This window comes from Rhinolophus sinicus, linkage group LG10 (genome assembly GCF_036562045.2).
Source record: "Rhinolophus sinicus isolate RSC01 linkage group LG10, ASM3656204v1, whole genome shotgun sequence".
Classification (NCBI taxonomy): domain Eukaryota; kingdom Metazoa; phylum Chordata; class Mammalia; order Chiroptera; family Rhinolophidae; genus Rhinolophus; species Rhinolophus sinicus.
The window spans coordinates 94,887,851-94,915,493 of NC_133759.1; the positions used below are offsets into that span (position 1 = coordinate 94,887,851).

A 27,643-nucleotide genomic window follows, 5' to 3' on the forward strand; every position below is an offset into this window, starting at 1 on the left:
CTGAATAATATTTGAACAAGGTGCCCTGTATTTTTATTTTGCAGTGGGCCCTGCAGTTTACATAGCTGATTCTTCCCTTTAGACGTGTCTACTTCTAACCTAAGTGTGTAATAACCCCTCAGTCGTGAGTCTGTCAGAAATGGCCTATACCCCCTCTGGGTTCAGAGGAATAAAGGTGATTAAAGTTGATCTCTTCCCTATGAAAAGAAGCAGTGACATTTACTAGGAATATCAGTCAGTTCTATCTACACATTGATCAGGTAGAAAGGACAGGGAACTAGACCAGAGGCAATACAGAAATGAAGAACTGCGTAAGTAGTCACGCTCTGGGTTCAGACAGCATCACAACAGCAGCAGCCATGACAATAACAGAATGAGTATTATCCAAAACCTTCTTGAGTTTCCCGTGTACAAAGCCTTATGCTAAGTGTTTTGACATGCATGGTCTCATTTAATCCTCACAATAATTCTGTGGTAGTCATTATTATTATTATTATTTTTCGGATGCAGAAACCACAGCTGACTGGAGTTCAATGACTTACCCACCACATCATAGAGACTGAGATGAAATTGCAGCTCCATTTGTTGGCGTTAATGCCTTCGGCAAGTAGTGCAACCATTCTATATCTCACTTTCCTTGTGTGTAAATGGGAACATAGCTTACTCTATAAAGTTGTTATAAATTTTGAATTAGGCGAAGTAATTTGGGGTGTAAAAGTGAGGGCCTTGCCCATTTTTGTTTATTGGTATATATCATGTTTTAGAACAGTGCTTGGCACACAGTTGGTATATCAGTTACCTATTGCCCTAATGCTGTGTAACAACCATTCACAAAACTTTAATAGTGTGCAGTAATAAGCAATAAAATGTGAATTCCTTGCTCACATGCAAAAGTCATTTGGACATTGGCTAGGTAGGTCTGCTGGTCTTGTCCGGGCTTGCTCATGGGCCTAAGGGTCAGCTGGTCGTTGTCTATGGTTCCAGGGCAACTTGGTTCTGTTCCACATATCACTCCCCCTGCAGAAGGCTAGCCCGTGCATGTTCTCATGGTAATGGCAGAGGTACCACAATGCAAGTGGAAATGCACAGATGCTTTTTCAAGTCTCCGCTCGTTTCACATCTCCTAACGTTCCATTAACCAAAGCAAGCTGCCCGGCTAAGCACAAAATCCAGGGTGGGACAGGTCTTCTTTCTCAAAGTAGGAGAGGTGAAAAACTGGGGCCAATTTTGCAATCAAACTATCAGAGTTGGTTATCAATAAATATTGAAGAAAGGATTTGAAAGTGCTTAGCACATAATAAAGAATCAAAACATGGTAATTCACAACTATAATAATAATTATCTGATAAACAGTGGATATTGTAAAAGGGTTAATCCATAACCCAGGAGAGGGATTTTACCATACCTGCCTTTTGACCAGTCATGCCTGTTTATTGTTGTTGTTTTTTCTTTAAGTTTCCAAACTATTTTGGGGGTGTCAGCTGGATATAGCTTCACTTTTTCTTTTAAAAAGGACTAGAATTTCACAGGTCACAAAAGTAACTGATGAAACAGTTTCTCCAGAACCAAGGTAACCACAGGGCTCTTTGAATTTGTCAAAATGAATCCCATTGTCAGCAAGTTTCCCCTGACACCTTTTCATATCACGGCTCCATTCCTTTATTTAAATCCAGTGGCAACATAAACCTGGGTTTTGAGCACCGTGATTGTTTAAACATCCCTTTTGACGACTCCTGACAGCCCCTAGGATGGAAGCAGCTCACTTCACCTAAAGTCTGAATTTGGCTCAGTATATTTTGGCATGCTCTGTCTGCTCCTGAATACTGGTTATGGAGACACAGGCCCCCAAAGTTCTAATTTCTTCTAAGGGGTTGAAGAGTCTGCTTCTGAGTGAGTGTGTTTGTCTCTGAACTGCTGCTGTGTGCAGTGACAATGATGACAGGTTGGTTTAATGCAGCTCTTGCCAAGATTAAGGGGTTGTCAGACAAGTATCGTGGAAGGCTGAGGGATTGCTCTGTAGTCACTCTGAATTGCTAACTAGCAGAGAGCTGGCTCTCAGGTAGGGGTGGGCTACCTTGTATTGGGGCATCTTCGGAGGGGCCGTAAGCAGCGCTGATCTCTCTCCTCACTCTGAGGGCAGGTTAGGTAGGCCACTGACATGCCTCCAACCTGGGGTTACGGGTCCCCACAATTGGACATCAGAGGCTCCATCAACCTTGTAAAACAGCACAAGAAACTGTTTTCTCACAAACGTATGACTGTTTTTTCTGAGGACAGGGGACCGTAGCTTTCATTAGAATCTGAAGGGTTTGTGACCCCCAAATAGGGCACTATCCTGGTCAGTTTTCCAGGCAGGACTCTGTTGTTAATTTTAAGTTTTGTTTGGATAGTAGAAGTAATAAGCAACCATGAAAGTGGTTTGAAAAGTAAGGCAAAATGAGTAGGCCTGATTTTCAAAAAGCTTACTTTAAGTATAAATACCTAACTATAGAATTGCTGCAAAAATTGCTACGGCTATTTTTCTCTGATTTGTGTATCCCATAAGTATTTATGTTGAATATCTGCTCTGTGCCAGTGACTGGGCAGTGGGGACAATGCTTATGTAGATTCTAGCCCTTAGAGGGCCTCCCCTCATGGAGATTACAACCTAGAGAGAGAGATAGCTGCGTAACTGTGGACTAGCTGGCCACTCTAGTACAGTGTGATAAGCACTATTTGATCGTCTGTTCTTTCCTTGAGTCCATAACTATTTATTGAGGCCCTACTGTGTCCTGGGCCCTGTGGTCGGTCCTGACATCTGTGAGTTTTAGATAGCCGCAGTCTCTGCCTTACTGAATTCACAGTCAAATAGGGAATACAGACAGGTGAACACGCCACCGCAGCACACGGTGACAAATACGAAGAGAGGGGATGTACAAGGGCAGTGAGTACACAGGAGTAATACCCCCAATGTAGCCCCCAGAACTTGGGGACAATGAAGGCTCACACAGCATTTCAAACAGAGACAGAGGGAGCAAAGTCGTAGACTCTGAGTGCATTTCCTGCTGAGCAGACAGGGGAACACCTTGGCTTAGTTGTCTACTTTCTTGCTTACCAACAAGTACATGGATTTGCTGAGGGCAGAGAGTGTGGAGAGGGCTGGGAGGCTTAATAGTCCAACTTCCTTCTACACCGTGAGTCAAATATCAGAAGGCCTAGGTTCTATCTTATTTCTCTTTCTTACTAGCTGTGTGACCTTGGGCAAGTCACCTCGCCTCTTTGAGCCTCACCTGTGAAAGAGGATTAATAATATATACTTTACCTATGTCAAAGGGATATTGTGTCTATCCCTGCCCTTCTGCCCATGTGGAGGCCACTAGCATTCTACAAGAAGAGTCTCTGGCTCTTTTTTCATAGCTGAGGAATTCCTACAGGCTGTGTCTCCTAAACTCCACTTTCTCTCTTCTAATCAGGATCTGCTTTCTCTAGATTCATCTTATGAACTTGTGCTTGATTTCTCTCACCCTCTCTGACATTTTCAGATTGCTGAGCTACTTTTAGTTTCACTCTGGGATGTTGCCTCAGAATACCCACTTCATTTTCACATTCTGTAGTTGACTTTGGACCCTATACTCCAAATAGGCTCCTGATCCAGCAGTGGAACTTGGGTCCAGACCTCTGGGCTCCTACCTGTCTGGTTACGGGATTGGATATAACAAATAAAAGGAGACACGGCAAAGATAATGCCACACTCACTATGCTGTTTCCTCTTTGTGAGCATGCAGGAGAATGACATTTCCCAGCCTCCCTTGCAGCTAAGTTAGGACATGTGAGTGAGTGAATCTGGCCAATGAACTATAGGTAGAAGTGATGTACAGTATTCCCCAAACTAGGCCTTTACATCACCATGTGTGATTCCTCAGCCCTCTCCTTCCTTGCCATGGGGCTTATATGTTCCAGAATGTGTAGCAACGGTGTGGAGCAGGGCCACCTAAGTGCCACAGACTGTGATGTAAATGAGAAATAAGCCTTTGTTGTGTTGAGCTTTTAGGGTTTTTCTCTCGTAGCAGCTTGTGCTAACAACCTAATATAGGTGGTAACTTATGACAATCCTCAGTGAACTTTAAAACAACTTACATTTTTATGTTTTAATTGTTGTTCATATCCTCTCACTGATAATAAATGTCCAGTGATCGTCACATTCTTCTAATCACTCTCATTTATTACCTCTTTATTTTGCAAACGATAGAGTCTCACTCAAATAAGCTCTAGAGATGAGGGGGCTTTGGGGGGAGGGTGCATATGGGATTGGGTGGGGGCTTCTTCAGGCTCAGGGTTCCAAATATTATCCTGAGGTCTCATTGTCTCTCTCCATCTTTTAGCTCTTCCTTTTTTTCTGTTGATTTTGTCTGCATCTACACCCTCTTTGCAGGGTGCTCCCTGGCTACTTAAGTTTATGTTCTACTAGCTAGGAAGGGTAACAGAAATCTGAAACTAGTTTTTCACCACTGATTCCAGCAAATCTCTGGGGAGTGCATTTGTGGCCTGGTTTGGGTCACCTACCCATTCCTGAACCGGTCAGGCACTGCATGGTTATTGGATCAGGCTTAGATCAGGGTCAGCCTTGGAGACTGGAGATAGTGACAGCTTTCCACTGCCAATCCCATGGTTTGGTACTGGAGTAGAAATGTTCCTCAAAAGAAAACTGGAGTGTTAGTATCCAAAGAGGTAATAGATGTTCCCTATACCAAATTATAATAATTAAAGCTAATTAGTAAATGCTTGTTATGTATTAGAGACAGTGCTAAGCACTTTTCATATATTATTTTATTTATACCTCCCAGCAACTCTAGGAGATTCTGTTATCTATGGAGTAATAGTAATGGAATCATTGATCATTTTTCATAATGTAAGTTTGATGTGAATTAACACATATTTTTTAGTGCTTACACGATTGCAGTGGTGACTGTACTCACTGATAATCGAATTTCTCTTACGGTAAAGGAACAATGGAATTCCAGGGGGAAGAATTGTCTAGCATAGGAATGTTCTTGCTTTAGTGATTCAGGCCATTCTAAGAAACAAGAAATATGGGGCTTGCATTGTATTTATTCGTGGAAAGATATTCATATAACACTGTTCCAGTGTCATCAATACAATCGTAATTCATGATCCTGACAACAGAGCAATGCATTTTGTGTGGTCTCACCTTCGAGGAAACCTGAATTTGAAGCTAAAGCTGCCAAAACAAAAATAAAAGCCGTAAATCACGAATATTCAAATTCTCCCTTCTGTTCTGACATGTACAACTTTAGCATTTCAGGGCCAAGGAGGTGAAAGGAACCTCTTGTTTCATAGCTCCTAAATTATTCCCTCCAGTTGGACTAGGTTGTCAGATGTTTGGGTACTTTGAAGCTGATCATGGAGAAAGGAAAGGGGACAGGAAAGGGTTGCAGGACTAATCAGCAAACTCTCAGAGAGATGGGGACTGTTGGAGGGCCATTGAATGACTGCATAAGAAGAAACAGTGTGAACAGGGCAGCTTTCCCTCATCCACAGGTAAGGAGACATTCTCTCCTTGGCTATGAAGGGTATTTCATCCTTTGATGTTTGCCATGAATTTACCCTCTGATTTCCTGTTTGGAGAATTGAGTTCAGTGACACTTTGATTAATGCTGTTCCTATTTTCACTGACAGAGCAGTGGCTTTTATTTGGGGCCATGCATTAGGTGCTTTCCCCAGCTCAAGTTCAGAATCACAGCAGTGGGCTAATGCCGGTTGTGGCAAAGATGGATAGCTGTCCGCCAGAAATTCGTTATCCTCTTTCGATAGTGTGCAGTTATCACAGGGAGACAGTTGCTTAGCCAGGGACTATGTTTCCCAACACCCGTTGCATCCAAGTGTGGCCACATGACTAGTTTTCCAATAGAATGTGAAGGGGACCCTTTCTTGGGTTTTCCAAGAAGTTAGGTGATACACCTGCTTTCTTTCTTCCTGTTTTTACTTAAGCACAGAGGCCTGTGAGGCACTAGGGTATTCTCTGGAGTTATAAGATGGAAGGTGGCTGAGTCCTGAATCACCACATAGAGAAAATGTACCCTCCAGTTAAGAAAAAGTCCAAGCAAACTTTCAGAAGAATGGCAGCATTTTGGAGAGTCTGAACATCAGAACCCTACATGGTGATAGACCTTGGATTCTAAGATCTCTTATTAAGACTTGCTCACCCTTGAAACATTCCTAATTCTAGACCTGTGCTGTCCAATATGGTAGCCAGTAGCCACATGTGGTTACCTAGCCATAAATTTAAATTAAGGAAAATGAATAAAATTAAAAATTCAGTTTCTTGGTTGTGCTAGCCATATATCAACTCAACATGTGGTAAGCAGGACCACAAACATTTACAACATACACTTAGGACGCTTCCATCATTGCAGAAAGCTCTATCGGCAGTGTTGCTGTAGACCAGTGGGAGTCTAGAAGTTGAATTAATTTAGAAGGAATTGCAAAGAAGTCTGTGAGTAGTAATGGAGCTTCAGCATCTGGGCTATAATTTATTTGTTTTTCCCTTGTCTCTTTTCTTGCCAGAGGCTGTGAGGTCTTTAGAGCAGGATGACCTCATGCGTCTTTGTATCTCTAATGTCTAATATACATGGTAGACACTCAGAAATGTTTTTCTGAACAAATGAAGGAAGCTCAGTCGTGAGGATAATTCGGGGGGAGAATTCCAAAGAGTTGGAAACTGGCATCGCGTAGGTCGATGTATGGTGAGGACTGGTCCTAGAGATGCAGCTGCACCAAGTGATTTCAGAGGCAGGGAAGGGAGACACAGAGAGACCAGAAACTATGTAGGGCTTGACACTATCTGAATTTCTTTGATATTGTTAGGTGACTGGCTGGCTAATCTGACAAAGTAAATTATTCTGAATCGCCTCCTGTATAACCTCTCAGGACCTATTCTGATTTTGCAGATAAAAGGCACTTAAGTGATATTAGTTGGATAGAGGCATTTTAATAATATTATTTTCATTTGTTTATTTCTTGTCTCACAATCCTGCCATTCATCTATGCTTCTATTCCTCAATGGAATGAAAGCTCCGTGAGGGTAAGGTCTTATCTATTTTGCTTATAGCTGCATCTTGAATACCTAGAATAGTGCCTAATATGTCATAGCTCCACAGATATTTCTGGAATAAACGAAGGAAGAACCTTTGAAAACAACCCAAAGAATTGCATAAAGGTGGACATTTTAGAGACTGAGGGAAGACCGTGAGATAAATTATTTCTGGGGACAGCAGAGACACTTTTGAGGGCTCTCAAATAACCTCTTAAAAGGATCCAGACTTTGCCTATCTACAGGGCTAGGCCAGCCCTCATAAATGATGTGCCTCAATTTGAAATTTAAATCCCCACAGGACTCTAGGTGCATACAAGGCATAATACTAAATGGCTGATAACTTATGACATTTATTTCCCCACATGAAGAACCACAGGGCAGCATCTCTTGTCAGGAAGGAAACAGATTTGTCAGAAAGGAAACCAGCCGTCATATGCTCTTTGTATTTTTATGATTTATGTATTTATTGGATGCACCCACCACTTAACAACCTCTGGGTGCTTTTATATGTTTCATAGACAAAAGGCAGACACTGCCATTGTGGATTAATAGGTGGAGAGGTAACAACAAAATAACATCCATAAATCCCAAAGCACATCATAAAATCATCAAATGCTACAGAAGCTGTACTTAGCCTTCCCCCAAGTAATCAGACACCTAAAAGGAAAATTCTGAAGACCTGAGCTGTAGTCCTGACCCTGGCATTTATTAGATCCCATGACCTTGAGTGAGTATCTGAATCTCTTTTTAGCCTCATTTGTTTATCTCCGAAATGGGCATAGTAATAACAGTAATTGCCTGGTTTATCTCGCAGGGTTGGGGAAATCAAATGCTCCAGGCTGTGTTCCGTGAATCACAGAAAATCCCCAGGTGTAATAGACTAGCATCTGAAAAAAAATTAAACTCCATATCTGTGGGAATTTGAATTTCCTTCTACTCTCTGTGCTGTGAGTCCCCAAACGATGTTTTGTCATTACTTCATCTTGTTCTCTTCTCCAAATATGGTCTGTGATCCGTCCGGTGATGAGTTTGGTTGTGATCTTCTCACTGCTTGGGATTTATCTTCCCAGTCACTTTTAATTGTTAAGTTTCTTCATAGGAATCTGAGTTTAACTTTTGAAAAAAATACCTGAACTATCAGAGATAAAAGACAAAGAACATACCAATATCTATCATTTATTAAGTCCTCCTGTATGTCTGGCATTATGATTTTATGTATATCAGCTCAGGTCATCCTTGTAAAAACCTTATGAGGCAGGTGCTGTTATTGTCCTTGTTTTGTGAAAGAAGAAACTGAGGTTCAGAGATGGCAAGTAATTGGACCAACATGAAGTAGATAATAACGGGCCCTGTCAGGACTGGAGCATAAAACTCATATTTTTAACCTTTACTTTAAAACGCCTGCCTCCATGAAACAAAAATTTCTCTTTCTTATTGAATGGGATTTTTAAAAAAAATGATTTTTATTAAAAATATAGTTAGCATACAATATTATATTAGTTTCAGGGGTACACCATAGTTATTCAACATTTACATCACTAAAGAAGTGACCACCATGATAAGTCCAGCAACCATCTGACACTGTACTTTGCTATCACAATATTATTGACTATATTCCCTAGCTGTACATTACATCCCCGTGATTTATTTATTTTATACCTGGAAACTTGGATCTCTTATTTTCCTTCACCTTTTCTGCCCTTTAAAAAATTTTCAATTGCATTTGACATTCAATATTATTTTACATTAATTTCAGGTGTACAGCATAGTGGTTAGACATTTATATAATTTAAACGTGATCCCTGACTAGTACCCACCCAGCACTATACATAGTCATTACCATATCATTGACCATATTCCCTATGCTTTGCTTTATATCCATGACCATTTTGTAACTATGAATTTGTACTTCTTAATCCCTTTACCTTTTTACCCTGCCCCCAATATGCTCCCCTCTATCACCCCAGCAATTCTAGTAGCCAGCTGACATCATTCATAGTTGTTCAAATATTATTAACTATATTCCTTATGCTCTACCCTACATCCCCATAACTACTTTATAACAACCAATTTGTCCTTCTTAATCCCTTCCCCTTTTTCACCCACACCCACACTCCTCCCTCCCACTTGGTAACCATCAAAATGTTTTCTGTATCTATAAATTTGTTTATTTTGTTCTTTAGATTCCACATACAGGCAAAATCACATTGTATCTGTCTTTCTCTGTCTGACACACTCTACTCAACACAATACCCTCCAGGTCCATCCTCTACTTTCTGTCTGTGTGTGTCTTTCAATCTGAAGTGAGTCTCATGTAGGCAGCATGTGGAAGGGTTTTGTTTTCTTATCCATTTAGCTCCTCTGTGTCTTTTGAGTGGAGCATTTAATCCATTTACGCTGAAAGTAGTTGTTGCTAGATATGTAGCTATTGCCATTTTATTATTCATAATTTTGATCTTTTTTTCCCCCTTATCTTAAAGAAGTCACTCTAACTTTTCTTGTAATACTTGTTTAGTGGTGATGAACTCCTTTAGCTTTTTCTTGTCTGGGAAGCTCTTTATCTGCTCTTCGATTGATAGCCTTGCTGGGTAGAGTGGTCTTGGTTGTAGGTCCTTACTTTTCATCATGTTGAATATTTTGTGCCAATCCCTTCTGGCCTGCAAAGTTTCTGTTGAGAAATCAGCTGATAATCTGATGGGTACTCCTTTATAAATTACTAGTTGTCTTTCTTTTGCTGCTTTTAGGATTCTCTCTTTATCTTTAAACTTTGCCATTCTAATTATTAATGTGTCTTGGTGGGCCTGTTTGAGTTCATCCTGTTTGGGGCTCTCTGCACTTCCTGGACTTGTATGTCTAATTTATTCACCAGGTTAGGAAAGTTTTCAGTCATTATTTCTTCAAGTAGGTTCTCAATCCCTTGCTTTCTCTCTTCTCCTTCTGATGCCCCTGTGATGCAAATGTTACATTTAACGTTGTCAGAACTGTTGATTTCTCTTTCACTCCCAAGAGAATTCCCACATCTCCCTCAGTGTCTCCTGTCTCAGGAAAAGCACACCATTCACTCCGTTGTTTAATCTCCAAACCTAGGAATTCTCCTTGGTTGTTCCTTTCTTCACATCCCCAAACTAATCCAGTAACTAATCCTGTTAGCTCTGCTTTCACTGTTTTCTATCCTTTATCAGAGATAAAAGAAAAAGTTCTTTTTAAAATATCCTTCAGTTTTATCATGTCAGGATCAGTAGCTACAGACTGGGAAGTAGATAATAATCGTTAGTGTAAAGTATTTACTACAGGGAATTTTGAGGTGGAATGCCTCTCAACCTTTGAGCAATACGCCACATCCATATCATATACAGATGGAATGGTGATGGCAGGAAGAAAAGCTGGACATTGCTCTTCCTCTTTGCCACGCTCAGGTTGCTGTGCTGGGGTGCCACAGTGGCATTTTCGTTGCAGTGGTCCGGGAAGTTTCAAAATATCCGCCAGTTCACAGGTTGGATTACAGAAGAACAGGAGTTCGTGCTATGCTTGATGTAATCTGGAAAGGCTTTGTGGGAAAGTTCAAATTGGAATTAAGCCTTAGTAGATGGATTAGAGTCAATTAAATACAGAATTTGGGGGGAGGGGAAGGAGTTCTGGGGACAAAAGTACAAAATGCGGGGATACCCAAGTTATATTTGGGTAGTCCAGGGGAGAAACAAGAAAGCTAAGTGAAAGGTTTAAACAAGTTGTAGCTGAAAACTTGCACATTGTAGAGTTCATTTTTTTAATCTAATATTTCTGGAATACATGTTACATAAGCAAGCACTGTACTAACTGCCTTACAGGTATTTTTTTCAATGATTATAACAGCCCTGTGATGTGGGTACTAATTTCCTTTTGCATAAGAGGTGTGACTCAGCAAGGTAAAGGGACTTGCCTAAGACCAGGTATCACGGGCTAGAGCGGGGACTTAATTCGAGCCACCTGGACTCTGGAGGTCCACCATCATGCTAAGCTTTTTCATGAAGCCACGTTATCTCTTGATGGTGAGAATGCACAGAGATTAGAGCTTTGAGTTATGTAGCAGGCACATATTTTTGTCTTTCCTATTTCTGAAAAGGGATAAGCTTTTCATTATCTTCAGAAATAGGAGTGTATTGCAGTGATTCTCAGTGGACAGGACGTTCTGGATCCTGGTACTTTCAAGACTGGGGTATATGCAGGCCTCGTGGAAAACTGACAGCTAACTCAAGCTGCCTCACAGATGTGACTCACTTTCCATGAGAGGAGATTTAAACGAGCCAGTTTGTCACCACCTAGCATGAGGTGTCTGTTGAGTGGGGTTTCCTGTCAAGCCAATTGGAGATAGTTTTGACTTGATTCATATTCAGTCTATAACATAGATTCCTGGTCAGCACCAGGGGATCAGAATTGGTTTCTGTCTATACACATACCAAAGTAACTCCATGACAGCAGTTGCAAAATCTATAGTGTCTATAGAGGCCAACAGTTAACAGAAATGTGCCAAGTTGGCCAGACTGTTTGAAGAGGTGACTGCTACTCAAATTAATTTGATTCTCTCCTTGTGGAAACAGAGGGTCAGATGATCTTCCACAGATGTAAAAATCCCAATGAAATATCCTGATTTTTAAATATTGACATCTAATTCAAATGAAAACAACAAAGCATTCTTTGAGCCAAAGACAATGGATCAATTTGCTACTGCTGACTATAGTATGCCTCTTTGGTATTGGGAGATACCTGGATTTTCAGAAATGGCTTTGGGATTAATTTCCCCAGGAGACTTTTTAATGGAATTTTGAAGAATGACTTAGAGATCAAGTTGGCTCGCCCTTGGTGAACAGATCTGATGCACCCAAAGCCTTCTGGTTTTTAAAGGCCACCAATTCTCCTGCATCCTTCACCCCAACTGAACTCTGGAATATCCTTCTGTATCTATGGAAGTATGGGGAAGCTGGAATTGATGACCCAGCAGTGTGTTTCAGGAGCACCACTTCCAACCACTTCTAGAATGAATCACCTTTCACTTCCTTTGACAGATCAGTCATCAGGGGAAGCTGATGACCCTATCTATGTCACACTTTGATTCATTTACATTTAAGTGATGAAAGTGTCCTCTCTCTCCCTCTCTCTCCCTCTCTCTCTCTCTCTCTCTCTCTCTCCCTCTCTCTCTCTCTGGATAATAACCCAGGAGGGTCTTGGAGAGTTGTAAAAGGGAGTGCTGACTCCTTGGACATGCTCTTGGTCGCATTCTCAAATGGCGCACTCAATTAGGGGTATTATTTCATCGACTTGTGTGTATGATGGCTCCCTAGTCAGTGGTGTTTTCTAAATGGTCCTGAGGCAAGACTTTGAAAACAGCCCTTCATCACCTTTGTGTTTGAAGCTGCATTGGCACAGCCTGGATTGAAGCAGTTACTTCCATCAGGGGAGCAGCCATCGTCTCCGGCTGGAACGTCGTGACTTGGCTGGCTTCACTTGTCAAAAGAGTGGGTGTTCTGACACTATCTCGGCTGGGTTCATGCAGCTTCATTATCTACATGTTGAATCTGACCATTTAGGTACCTGTCTGGAATTCCTGTAAGGGAAAAAAAAAAATGGTTGGACTAAAAAAATAAAAACAGATTCTTTAGTGTCTCTTCCTGGGTCTGCACAGATAACGTAGATGTGTTCAGATAATCAGTGTTATTTTTTCCAGAAGGCTCTATGTCAGTGGATGTTCCAAATTGGCCTCAGGTGCAAGTGCGAAGAGAGCAGTTGCTCTGTTTGATGTTTACATCAATAATATGACTTTCAATAAAGAAATTTCACACAATGGGAAGGTGTGTGTGTGTGTGTGTGTGTGTGTGTGTGTGTGTGATGTTTGTGTTCTCCAGTCTTTAGGGGTAGAAGGTGACGAAAATTGTCTTAGTGATGGGGAGAATTCATGAGGTAGATGTAGGTGACCTTTTGCTCTAATTATAAGACTGGCTTGATCTGAATGTACGAAGTAATTGATTGGGCTCAGAGATGAAATGTTGCCTCTAAATTAGTGTCTGGGTACCCTTTGTGGCAAATACCAAGTCTGGAAAGCAGTTGCCCGTTTTAGGAATGTGGAAGACTGTACGGTAGACTTGTGAGGGCAAGAACCACAACAATAAAAGCTAAAGCAAATTAAGTACTAGTATGTACAGGTGACTTTCTGATAATGTTGACATACTTTACTTTCATGGACTCATTTAATCCTCGCAACAACCCTACAAGGTCATTATTATTATCCCTATTTTACAGGTGAGAAAACTGAGGCATGGAAAGATAAGTTGCTTGCCCAAGGGCCACACCACTAGAAGTAGCAAAGCTTGGACCTGAAAACAGGCAACCTGATTGGAGAGTCGATTTCCGTACTCCACCTACCCTGCAGTCATGCGTTTCTTGTTCCATAGTTGAATCCCTAAGTCTTGCACAGTATTTGACACCTAATAGATAGGTTACATAAATGCTACTGGTTGGATAGAAGCCCTATAAAAGACATGAGTTTCTATACAAATGCCAATTTGTATTGTTATTGTTTATGATACTATTATTGTTAATAATAGTAACAACTCCCAGATATTGGGCTCTTTATCTGTGGCAGACACCGAGCTAGCACTTGTATACATTATTTTATTTCCTCCTCATAACAATTTCTTTTGCAAACGGAAACACCGAGGCACTGAGCAGGTAATTATTTACATTTAGAAGTCCCCCTGCTCAAAAGTAACAGTTGAATACTTAAACAGAGCACTTAAACACAGGTCAGCTCTTACTCTGAAGCTCATTCCTGCAGGACCTTTCTCTGAAAGGATGGGCAGGGTTCAGGAGGAGAGGTGAGGGGAACACATCCAAGGGCCTGTAGGAGCCCACCTTCCTGCCTGCCAGTCCTTTCACTCCCAACTCACACCGCACTCACTCAGGTATGTGGCTCTGGTTATCCGAGCACATCTACACTATCTGTGCAGACCCAGGGGATGCAGCCCTGAGTCACAAACCAGATCTGAATTCAGGTCTTAAGGGCAAAGAGGTCACATTTCAGGTCACGTCCCTGTTACACTGAAACTGACCTTTCTCTCTCTCTCTCTCTCTCTCTCTCTCTCTCTCTCTCTCTCTCTCTCTCTCGTTATAGTGCATAACATCTGTTTTCAATTTTGTGAACAGTAATGAAAAAATTCTAATCCAGGTTCTCAAAACACTTAATTTTTTAAGGAAAAATAGTCTCTTCTCATTTTTAATACCTCAGTGCCTAAGAAGTGGTATTTACTTACCAACACATACTACGTTTGCAATTTCCCACCAAGTTCTGCTTTTCTCTCGTCCATTCTAACACTCACTATCTTCTTGTGCTAGCTATTAAGGATTGAGAGGAGTTAAAGATTTCAGCCAAAGCAGGTAATTTCCTGAAGAGAAGAAATGTACCTTAAATAACTTCTCGGTTAGATCTTTTTATTTTCCTTTCATTTGGCTTTTTATGAAAAACAAAATAAGGGAAAAAAAAAAAGGCGACAAATACTTTTGGATCCAAAGAGATGACAGGAAACCTCTGAACACAGAACTGAAAAAAGAAAATTCATTTCCTAGAATTAGAGTTGGAGCTGGCCTTTTAGCACTGCTCACATTAATGCTGCTTTCCTCCCATTGGGATGCTAAGGCCGAGTGGCAGCCATTACTGCCAATAGCACGGTTACCCAGTGGATTCCTGGAAAGACTCACTTAAAAGATTCAGCCAGATCCTCTCCAGGGGCTTTGCGTTCCCATCATCCCAGGAATGAAATATTCAGTATCATCTTTCTGCACCTGGGGCTACCATGGATTACATTCTTGCTGCTTCCATTACTAGGGCAGCCAAGAGCTTGTGCTGTAGGGATTGGATGTGAAGTGTTTAATGGCTGCACTTGGCTGAGACAGGCCAGAACCACAGTCACGAGGGGTGAGCATAGGCTGGAGAACAGACCTTGCAGAGATGCTGTGTCTCAAAAAGAATCTGCTTGAATTCCTACCCCCACCCCAACCCCACCACCAGACAACATATTTTGAAACCATATTTCTTACTTATAACCCCCTACAGTCACCCAAACAGTACAAACAAACCTGTAAAAATGGTGTTGCATAATAGATCTTCAACAAGTTAACATTGGGTCCCCTTTTCCTGTCTGTTCCAGAAATATGTCGATTTCCCCCAAATGTTGTCTTCAGTTCTTTTCTTTTCACTTTGTACACTCTCTTTACATAAACTCCATCACCTATGAGACATGGGAATGAATCCCAAATCAACTCTTTTGGCATGCTTATCTTCTTGGCACATATGAACTGCTTAATAAATGATTATTGAATGAAGGCATGAGTTTTCCCAAGTTCTAGACTTACCTTTCTTGTTACCTGTAGAACATCTCTTCTTGAATGTCTGTGGTAGGCTGAATAATGGCTTTTCCAAATATGTTCAGGTCCTAATCCCTGGAACCTACGGATGTCACCGTAGATGGCAAAAAAATACTTCGCTGATACTAAGTCAATGATCGTGAGATGGGGAAATTATCCAGGATTATCTCAGTGGGACTGATATGATTATAAGTGTGGTTAGAAGAGGGACACAGGAGGACTGAGAATAACTGACAACAGAAGCAGCGACTGGAATGATGTGGCCAGGGGCCAAGAAATGTTAGCAGCTTCTGGAATCTGGAAGCTTCCCTGAAACTTCCGGAAGGAACCAGTCCTGAAACACCTTGAGTTTTATGAATTCAGGACTCAGTTTGGAGCTGAACTCCAGCACTGGGAGAAATTAGTGTTGTTTAAAGCCACAGAGTTTGTGGTAATTTGTTATAGCAGCAACAGGAAACTCATACACTGTCTATGACAACTCTTAACGTCATACCTGGAAAGAAACTCACCACTTCTTCCCCATATCCTGCCCTTTAACGTCAGCTGCTGGCTCGCTCATCCTCACAGTCTCTTGCACTCGGGAAATCTGAGTCTTCTTTGCTTCCTCTCTTCCTTTTCAGTCAAGACTGGCAGATTGTGTTCATTCTATACCTGGAAACGTTCTCAAATTTACTATCTTTGTTTGTGGCTGTGGCAATATAGTACAGTAACTTCCTCACTAACAAAGAATGGGAGTTGTGACTCATCTTTTCTGATTCCTTTAAAATGTTCTTTCCATTGTGTATGATTTCCTTGATGAAATCTCTGAGGGCAGGGGCAGTGTTTGTTTCCCAATACAGGCCTAGAACATACAGTCATCGAAACATGGTGAACAGATAAATGGACTTATTCTTTGTCACTACCCGATTATTGAAAAATGTTAGGCAGTGGTGAAGAGCAGCAGGTTGGGGGTCAGAAGGAATGTGGTGTATGTCCATGCTCTACAATTATGTGGTTGTGTAATTCTTTCTGGCAAGATACTAACTTTTTCAAGTGGCAGTTTCCTCAACTATGAAATGGGGATAAAGATAACACTCAGCTTTGGAATTATTCTAAGGAATGCGCTGGGGTCTGACTCAAGGCAATAAATGGTCAATAAGTATGAACTGCTTTCATTATTTCATTATTTCTCTGTAGACATGGGGGCACCCCCATTGAGTCTCTTTGTCAGCCGGTGGCTGGCGTGTGGGTTGCATATGCGTTCGTGGGGGTGCAGGGCCATTGACAGAAAAGGAGGACAAAGGACGGGGATGGGGAAGACAGGCAGGCAGGCATTTTGCATTCAATAATCGAGTACAACTTGGAAACACTTGCCTTGTGTAGCCCTCAGCTGCCTGTGAAATTCATCTGAATCTTGTTCTGTTGGCCTATGGGGTATTTTCAAATACAAATTAGGTTGGCCAGAATTCCTTTTCTGCACCAACTCTCCTGGGTGCAACTTAGAGGTTATTAAGATGCCTAATAAAAGGAGAGAGTACATTTAATAACATTACCATCAGCTCAGCGGAGCTGAGCTATGTGGGCCCATGGTACCCCAGAGCCCACAGCCCCCTGCCACTGGTGCACTTGCTTGGAAGAGGCCCTGTTATTATCCACATTTAAAAAGTACCATTAAATGCATTGAGACACTCATGTCCCATTTGCAAGACCTTTCTGCCCACATGACTCAGGAGACCCAGGAGACCCAGGGCCTGACTTCTTGGGATGGGAGGAGAGAGGGAATAGATGGAAGTTCCTGGGCTAAAGTGAGGGCTGGTTCAATTGACAAAATGGCACATCTGCTGCTAAGTGCCATTGTCATCTCTGTAGCAGCTTTTGTATCCCTTTGTTTTATGCATTTATTTAGCAAACATTTATTGAGTACTTGCCAAGCTTCAGTACCGTACCAGCACTTCTCAGGCCGGATTTCATTTAATACTCACTTGAACTCATTCAGTAGACCAGTGGTTCTTAAAAGGCCGTGATTTCCCGCCCAGGAGACGTTTGACAAGGTCTGGAGACATTTATGGTTGTCACAATTGGGGTGAGGGGTGCTACTGGCATCTAGTGGGTAGAGACCAGGGATGTTGCTCAACAGCCTGCAGTGCACAAACGAGGCCCGCACAGCGGAGAATTATCTGGCGTGAATGTCACTTGGTAGATGCTACTCCTTTCCTCATTTATGGATGAGACTGAGGCCCAGGGCCCTTATAAGATTGCCTGGTGTCTCACAGCGTCCGAGCCCAAGCTCTCCCCACTCTGCGGGCTGCCTCTCAGTGTCCCCTTCCACACCCATCATTTGTCCCTGAGCTGTCTCCCTGCCCCTGCTCCAGGCCAGCTGCCTGCCCTCATCAAGCCAAGCGCAATTATACTTATTGGGAGTAACATGATGTTTGCTTTGGTGGGAGTGATGTCCTAGAAGGAAGAGTCCTTTGAGCACATATAAAATTGCTGCACATTTTGAATGAATCAGTAACCCATAAAGAGTGGAGTCTACACTTATTAATAGCTTTGATATGGGTGAAATGGGAACACCAGTCCTCTTTTCCAAGCACCTAGTATCTATGTGTGACTTCAGAGGTATTTCATGGCAAATGAAGAGCCTCTAGTGGTTTTAGAGGCAGCGGTCTCTGGGAGGAGTCTTTGGGGGCCTGGAGCAGAGGACGTCTGTGCACTGGAAGTGGTTTGATCTGGATCCAGTCTCCCTCCACTGCTCGGCCTCAGGGCCTTTGCACAAGCCATTTTCTCTGTGAGGAACACACTTCCTTCCTCTCTTCTTGTGGCTCATTCCTTCTTGTTTTTCAGGTATTCTTATAAAAGTATCCCTTGGGAAGCTTTCCCCAAATCTTCGTCAGGCATCCTGCTTCCTGAGCAGTCTAACTCTTTTAGATCAGCTCTGTCCAAAAGGATTATAATGAACTGCATATGTAATCTAAAATTTTCTACTAGCCTCATTAAAAAAAGTAAATAAAGGACAGGTGACACTAATTTTAATAATTTCTTTATGTAGCCCAATAGATCTACAACATTAACATTAGACTATATAATCCATACAAAAATTATTAATGAGATAGCTTACATTTTTTTGAACGAAGTCTTTGAAACTTGGTGTGGATTTTACACTTACAGCTCAACTCAATTTAGAGGCTAAATTTTTATAGGGTTAAAGTGAAATGCAGTCCTGCCAAAACAACAGAGCTTCATTTAATAGAACATTATTTTATACTGCTTTTATTTTTAAAGATTTTTTTTTTTTTTTTTTTTTTTTTAATTGGGGAAGGGGAACAGGACTTTATTGGGGAACAATGGTCAAATTGTTGTCCTTTCAATCTTAGTTGCGGGGGGTTATGTTCAGCTTCAAGTTGTTGTTCCTCCAGTCCCAGCCGCGGAGGGCGCAGCTCAGCTCCAGGTCCAGTTGCCGTTGCTAGTTGCAGGGGGCACAGCCCACCATCCCTTGCGGGAGTCGAACCGGCAACCTTGTGGTTGAGAGGACAGGCTCCAACCAACTGAGCCATCCGGGAGCTCAGCGGCAGCTCAGCTCAAGGTGCCGTGTTCAATTTTAGTTGCAGGGGGCGCTGCCCACCATCCCTTGCGGGAGTCGAGGAATTGAACTGGCAACCTTGTGGTTGAGAGCCCGCGCTCCAACCAACAACTGAGCCATCCGGGAGGCAGCTCAGCTCAAGGTGCCGTGTTCAATCCCAGTCGCAGGGGGCAGAGCCCACCATCCCTTGCGGGAGTCGAGGAATTGAACTGGCAACCTTGTGGTTGAGAGCCCGCGCTCCAACCAACAACTGAGCCATCCGGGAGGCAGCTCAGCTCAAGGTGCCGTGTTCAATCCCAGTCGCAGGGGGCAGAGCCCACCATCCCTTGCGGGACCCGAGGAATCGAACTGGCAACCTTGTGGTTGAGAGCCCACGGCCCACGTGGGAACCGAACCGGCAGCCCTCGGAGCTAGGAGCACGGAGCTCCAACCACCTGAGCCACCAGGCCGGCCCTATACTGCTTTTATTTTTAAATTTAAATGTATTAAAAATTAAATTCAGTTTCAAAATTCAGTTCCTCAGTTTCCACATTTTAAGTGTCCAATAGCCACGTGTTGTAGATTATTATAAATTACATTAAGTTGAAGTGTCCTTTCCTTCCACTGTTCCCCCCAAGGATTATGTCTCGCTTATTATGTTTGCCAGTGTCTGACACAGATTTTGGCATATGGCAGGCACTCAGTAAATACCTGTTGAATGGCTTGAGGTGATACTTCTAATTCTGGCGTTGCCATTGATTTGCTGTGTAATCTTTATAATCCGGGTTCTTTAATAAAATGAGCGTTCCGACATATTTGAAAGTCTTCCACGAGATGGTAATAAATGTTAGGTGATCAAAGGGGTTTGTGGTTAAGTGCAGGGTTGAACAAAAGGGTCTTTTTTACTGCGGGACTTCTCTGGACCTCGAAGGCTTCAGTGCGCTATGACTTGCCAGGAGGGTTAACTGTTTAATTTAATTTTAATAAATTTAAAATTTTAAACTAAAATAGGTGTCTTATTGTCCCAACATATGTGGCCATGGCATTTTTTCTTCTCGGAGCATTTGCAAGGTTGGTGCTCCCTGGAACACAATCCAGAAACGGCTGGGTTGCCGTGCGGCTCTGTAGCGGTGAATTCCTCCAGATTTGGCTGGTGTTTAGGGAAATGACCTCAAGGACTTGTGACAGCGAACACCAGTTTCATTTCAGTTTTATTAAATCTGTCCCTTAACACAAAAAGGGATGGTAGAGGAACAACTCATTTTTTGCCATCAGGTGACTTAGAATCAGTGCCTTCCCTTATTCAAGGAAACATTGTTTCCCCACTGGGAAGCAGAGTTCTTCAAATCATTGCTCATTTTCAGAGGGGCAGTGAAAACAGTCTTCATCTGTTTCCTCTTCCCATCCTACCTGAAAAGGTACATGATGCAAATATGTCAAGTGCCCTTTTCTGAACAGCCAACCCAGTGTTTGAAATGGAAAGGCAATGCCTGGTTCAGATTAGGGATGAATTATTAGGTTAAACTGTGTGATTTCACCAATATTCAACCACTTTTCACCCACAAAGATGACAATGTCATGTGGGTCAACCTACTAGTTACAATAAGTGTCTCTCTATTCCTATACTAGTTAGTAGGAATCTAGGAGAAACTACCTTTCTGGAGGAAAACAGTTCAGAAATATATAGCAAAGTTTATTGGTGTGTTTGTTTTTTGGTGTAGAACACTTTATTTAAATCCTCTCAAGGGTATTGTGGAGAATTGTGTGAAAAGTAACATATCAAGCCATGCACACATCATGATTCAAACTGCAGCCCCACAGAATAAATCTTCATATATCCTGAAGTCATTATCGAATGACTGCCCAGGCCTGTTTTCTTCATGCTAAGAAAGCCTAAGTTTTTCATCCCTTCTCTGCAGGTCTGATCTCCATCCTCCAAAGCGTTTGCAAGGTCCCAGCCTCCCACAGCCATGTCCCCCTGTCCAAACCTGTACCTAGCGTTCTTGCAGGGTCCTGTTACCTGGTTTCCTCACTGCTAACATGGTTGCTGGAATCGGGTCAGTTAGTAACCACTCAGAGTCTTTAGCTTGTTCCAACTAGCCGCAGTCTCCTCATGGGACAATGTTGCACTCAACATGTTGACTGCTAGGCCCTGAATCTTGCACTAGCAAGCCACGAGGAGGCCCAGCAAGTGCATAAAGGACACGTGCTTTGGTGTCCAACAGACTTCTTTCCCATGCCAGCCCTGCACTTGACCAGTGGCAGATCTTATTCACCTGACTTAGTTTCCTCAGCCCCAGTGAGCACTCACCTATTATAAAGGATATTATAAAGCATGCAGATGGACAGCCGGAAGAAGAAGTACATAGAACGAGGTCTGGAAGGGTCCCTACAGCAGGCGCTTGTGTCCCCATGTACACCCTCCAGGCAGGTGGAGGCATTCCCCAACCTCGAGGCTCTTCTAGCAAAATTTTAGATACGCATATCTGTGACCCTACAATTCCTTATCCAGGAATTTATCCTTAGACCGTGAAGGATAAGTACACAAAGATGTATGTACAGGGACGTTTGCTGCACTGCTGTTTATAATATCACAAACTGGAAGCCATTTATGCCTCCAATTGGTTAATCATAGTGTATTTCTACAGTGGAGTATTAGGAAGGCATTAAAATGATAATCTATATCTGCATTTATTAGCATAGAATAATGTCTACGGCATTTTTTTAAGGAAAAAACTGGATTTCAAATTTGGCATGATCTCATTAAAATAAATATTTATTTGAGAGTATACGTGTGCATGTATAGAAATGTATCTGAAAGGATTTACATAAATGTATTAATAGAAATTCTATCTGGATGAGAAACTTAAAAAAGATTGGTTTCCACATGGGATAATGTTTGAATTGTCCTTCATATGTCAGGCCCCAACATATAATAGAGATTTCCTGTTGTAGGAATTTCAAGGCTTTGGACCCAGGTAAGATGGGTGGGTGGGAGATGGTGACAACTTTGTTTTTATTCTGTGGACTTTTGACGCATGCTCTCTGTGAGTTCAACTTAGAGAAACGAACTCTGGGTTGATTTTTATAATCTTGGAAGAAATTCTATGTTATTCTAACATACAATAATAATACTTGATATGAACAATAATGTCTTACTTTCAACGAGCTTTTGGGCAAGCTGCCGTACACGTTACATCACTTCCATTTACTGAATAATTGATGGGTACTCATGAGCCCATGTTTATTTTGATGCTATGTCTACAAGGTAGGAATAATTTCCCCCATTTTGCTGATGAGAAAACTGAGCCCCCAGGAAGCTAAGTGGCACGAGATCCCATGGCTAGAGAGGACAAACCAAGGTTGGTGTTCTTCCCATTGTTCCATGTTTTCAGTTTGCATTATTTTATCCTAAATTGCCCAACACATCTGATTCCCCTGCGCATACTCTGGCAGCCCTCGACCTGACCTATCTCCAAACTTTTCCACCAGCTGTGGAGAAGCATCATGAATACAAATAGTGTCGCAGTGAAACTCTGTGGGGTCAGACTTCTTGAGACTGAAGCTTACGCCACCAATTACGGACTATGTAACTTTGGGAAAGTTAGTTAACTTTTTCACACATCCATGTCTTTCTTCCCTGAAATGTGGGTAATGATAGTCATACCTACCTAATAGGCTTGTGAGAGGACTGATTGAGACAATTCAGGTAAAGTAGCACAGCCCAGGGTCTGGTTCCTTGTAACTGGTGGATAAATGTTAGCCACTGTTGTTAACCTTCTCTTCCTTATCCTTACAAGAATCAAATGTGGACCAGGAAATGGAGACAGAGGTGATGTGCCTTGTCGAAGGTCCCACAGCTGAGAAAAAATGGAGTAGTTCCTTTTTAATCCTCCCATCCAGCAGAAGGCACATCTGTGTTGTTCTGGGTAGAGTAGAAGACAGGGACTCAGAGTAGAATGGCGTTTCTCCTGGCGCTACATGCAGTAGGTGGATGGAATGAAACAGCAACGAATCCAACCCCGCCCCAAACCACAAATGTCAACAGATATTTTATGGCAGGGAAGGTGCCAACGAACATGTCACATGCTCTTTTGAAAATAAATGAAGCCACATAGGGACTCTAAAGTAAAAAAATAAGAACTGGGCTGTTTATGGATCTCCTCTGGCTCCAGTTTATGGTGTTTCAAATACGTTGGCAGGAAGAGACGTCCTAGCAGAGGGCCTGCCGAATGCCTGAGAGGTCACCCGGTGCTGTTGTTATCTGATTGCATCACACCGGTGAGTCACGCAGGGCCTTGGCTGCTGCGTTGTTACCAGTGGGGTAACAAACTCCTGCACGTACGTGTGTTAGGAAGGCGATTTGAGGACTGAGAGCTTGGTTTTGGTTCTTACTAAGCTGAAGTTCAACTAAAATAAATGCGGTGGTCAGTTCCTCAAAGGGGTTGACATCTGCTTCCCTTTGGCAGCCATGCAGGAGGTGCCTTGTGGAATCAGAACAGTAGGGCTCCTTGGAGATTGTCTGGTGATTCTGGCCCACTGATTTCTAATTATTTTTGTCATTGGTAGGTCCCTTTTTATGAGGAAAATTTAATGTAGAACCTCAATATACAAAAAGTAAAAGGAGAGTTTCCCTAGTTGAAACAAGAGGGTCACCTTTGTCAACGTTTCCCTCACCTAGAGGCCGTCCCCATGAGCCGTCCCCAAAACTAAGGGCCCTGGGGAGCATAATTTGAAAATGGGCTCTTATAGTTTGGTAGGCGCAGAATCAGTGCTGGTTACAAAGCAGATGCCTGAGCCCCACTCTAAAATGATGGAATCAGAATCTAAATTTTGAAGAAGATTTCTACAATTTGAGAATTATTGACCTCTTCCAATGCTTTCATTTTACAGGTGAGGAAGCTGTGCACAGAGTAGGGAGGCTACTTATCAGTGATCACACAGCTCGTTAGAGACAGGTCCAAGCCTCACATCCAGGGCCCCTGGCCCCCAGTGGCTCACTTAGAGAGGCAGGCTCCTTAGTTGGAAGCAATGGGAACTCTGGCTAACATAAAGTAGAACTCGTGGGAAATAAAATTTCATGGTTCATAAAATGGAAGAGAAAACACAGTTCCCAGGAGCCAGGGCCGTTCCTTTGTAATAGGTGGCGGGAACTAACAGAGTCTCTTTAGGGCAACACCACCAGGGTAAGCTGGCTTTCACTACTTTTAGTCCTTGTGGCACTTTATCGATAGAGTCTCAGTAGAGAAAGTCTGATGGACTCAGCTTGTACAAGGAGGTGTCCATGGCTGGGGTCCACAGGGACCCTAGACCAGGAAGGTTCCGGGAAGACTTCACCCGGTGGGTGCAGCAGAGCTCGCTGAGGTGATGCATCCAGTGGGCAGTGGAGATGAGGAGGCAGAAAGCGACATCTGCCCATGCACTTAGCTACCTTTCCACCGTGCCCTGCTGTTCCCGTTAGGCTCAGTGCTTCACAGAAAAAAATACCATTGAAATGAGGGCTTAAGGTAAATTCTGTGGCTTCGCTATCAGCCAAATGACATTTTAACAGCCTTTTTAGCATATCCTGGCTGGGCTGAGACCTTTTCTGCAAAATGCCTTAATCCTTGGCCTCTAAATAGAGAGTTATTTTCAATTTCTCCAGTTCCTAATGTTTTAAATGGAGCTACTGTTCCCCTTAGAGCACCCAGTGGCTGGCTGGAGACCTTTATTGATATATATGTATAAATTACACCGATCCCGTCTGCTGCCTACAGATCCAATCATATTGAACTAATGCGCATATAAATAAAAACCTGGAAGTGTGGTTTATGGCAATAAGTAGTGCAGTCGAAGTTTATACTGTTCTGCAAAGACACCTTGATACATTGCTGATAATCTTCATAATGCGTTTAAAGAGGCAGTGTGTCAGTTCAGGCCGGAGCACCCTGGAGACAGAATGGGAAATCTGATTCCCGAGCTTCTGATTGACCATGAGAAGAATCTGTCCTGCCAAGGGGAGATCCACCCCAGGCTACAAGGGGCCCGGCACTGGAAACATTTCCCCCAAGTCGCCAGGCTGTAAAGAGATGGGGTAGTCTACCAAAGGTTCAGGGGTTGGATAAGAGTTCTGCTGTTTTTTGCAGCCTGTGTTCTGTGGTTAGTCCCGATGGTGGGCTGGCTCCAGAGTAGCTGAGGATTGGCTGGGAGTGTTCTACAAAGCAGAGGTCTTGTACCCCGCAAGACATCCCAGAGGAATGAACCCTCCCTTACTGGCCTTCCTTCCATCCACTCTGTAGCCTGCAGCCGGCACAATCTTTCTTTCTTTTCTTTTTAAAATTATTTATTAGTTTCAGGTGTACAAAACAATGTACTAGACATTTGTACCCTCACGAATATAATCCTCCTCCCCCAATGCACTACCCCTCTGACATTGCACACAGCCGTTACATTTCCACTGTCTGTTCCTTATGCTGTACTCCGCTTCTTGTGAACACACACACACACACACACACACACACACACACACACACACAATTATAGTTGACATTCATTATCGTTCAGCTTCAGCTTCAGGTGAACAGTGCAGTGATCAGGCATCTACACCGTCCATGAAATGGTCTCCCTAATAAGTAAGACAAGTGCCCATCGGATACCCTACAAAATCTTTACAACGTTATTGATTATATTCCCCAAACTGTCTTTCATGGCACAATGTTTCTTGAAGGTGAATCTGATCATGGCTGCTCTGCACACTTTCTCCTCACCGACCTCACTCACGCGGGGAGCCTTTCGGGTGTGAGCCACGCCCATGGCTTCAGCCTCCTTGAGTTCTGCGTTCCCTAGTCTGCCTGCTGCAGCCGCTGGTCTTCTTTGCTGTGTTGTGAATGTTGTCGTCTGCCTGGACTGCACAGTCCACATAATATAGGACCAACTCTCTGCCTGTTGGGTTATTATCTTGCCCACATCCTCTGTTCCACTTAGAAAGTTCTCCTACCTCTTTACTTTTCCTCCCCACCACCCCCTGAGCCTGCACTGCACTTCCTGTCCTACCTGAGTCCTGCCCAACGCTCATGGTCTCCTTGTTCATGCACATTCCACCGACCCTTCCCCTTGGAAGTTCTCTCTCCTATGTTTCTCTTAGTGAACTTACCACTTTCTACTTAGTATCCCACTGATCTATGTGTGTGCGTGAATCCCCCTCCTGGTCTGAGTATGCCTGGGACTGGTCCATTTGGGAATCTCCAAGGTCCCACAGTACTACCTGCCAATCAGAGGGGCTCAGTAAGTGTTTGCTGGTTGTGAGAATAAACGAATGTGTAAATGCATGGCTGTTGGCCATAGCAGGAGATGCCAGCCTGGACAAGAACGCACAGGGGCCTTTGGACAGTGGATATGAAAAGCATGAAGGTGCCTGGGAGCCTGGGAGTCTGGGAAAGAGGGGCATGGAGCACGGGGTGGAGGGGGGGAGAGGAAGTGGTCCTGTCCTTGGACATTTGTGCAGAGCAAGCCTTGAAGCCGAGGCCAGAAAGGAAAGAGGCACAATAAGGAAAACATATCATTCTTATTACAGAAAGTGGCTCTGTGTGTCCCATTGATTGGGCACAGCAACCCCTTTGGAGTTTGGGTAGAAAATATTAGAATTTGTTTATATAGAATGCTCATTAAATTAAAAAAAATTGATATGTTTTAATATGTATCTAATACATTAGTGTTGTTATATATGTATATAATTTAAAAATAAATACACACATTTATAAATATATATTTATGTATTGGATTGGATGACTGTTTTTTTAGCTAATGTAGTTTGCAATAAAAAAGTTTACAGATGCTGCTTTAGAGGTTCAATCTGTGTGCTTAAGCCAGAGGCTGCCAATAACCTACCAATAGTAATAATTTCATCTATTACTCAGGGAAAACCTAAGGATGGTCCTTTGGTTTACTGTTCATACACTGTTTTAGGATCCCAGCTAAAGTTCAGTGTAACGTCATAATAAAGTACACTGGCCTTAGGATTGCTCAGCCTTTGTTTCTAATTCTGGCTCTGCCATATACTAGTAGTATGATCCTGGGCAAGTCAGCTTCTCTGGGTCTCAGTTTCCTCATTTGTAAAATGGGATTTATATTTGTGCCTACTCCCCAAATGAGATAGTTCTTGCATAACACTTAGTAAAATGAGGGGCTCATAATTGAGGCTCAGACATCCTATCTCCCCAAGGACCTACCTAGTCTAGGAATGTTAATTAGCTGTGACCATTTCTTCACCCCGTGCCCATAGCAGACATCACTAATTGATCACCACCTTTTTCCTCCTGGATTTAGATGAGACCTAAGGATTAGGTCACAAAATCCACCCCTTCACCCCCCACCCCCGGAGGCAATTGCAGTCTCTGAAAAGCATTGGCTGCGAGAAGCTGCTCATGTACAGAGACAACCTTGTGGACTTCTCAGCAGCAGGAAAGATCCCAGTGCAACTTGAGGAAGAGCTTTTCCTATTTAGGATCCCAGTGGGATGTTATCAAGCAGGTCTTTGAAAACTTTTCTCTAAGGATTTTTGGGGCTATGGCAACAACAATGAAGAGAATGCCTTGTATTTTGAGCAGTGCTTTAGTTTTCAAAGCACTTTCATGCACATT

At 42.7% G+C, this 27,643-nt stretch overlaps 1 long non-coding RNA gene across 2 annotated transcripts in view; it reads left to right on the plus strand.

The window, feature by feature from the left end:
* The window catches only part of LOC109451629 (uncharacterized), a 397,673-nt gene that overhangs the window by 92,135 nt on the left and 277,895 nt on the right, over positions 1–27,643 (plus strand). The gene's annotated exons all lie outside the window — the stretch shown is intronic.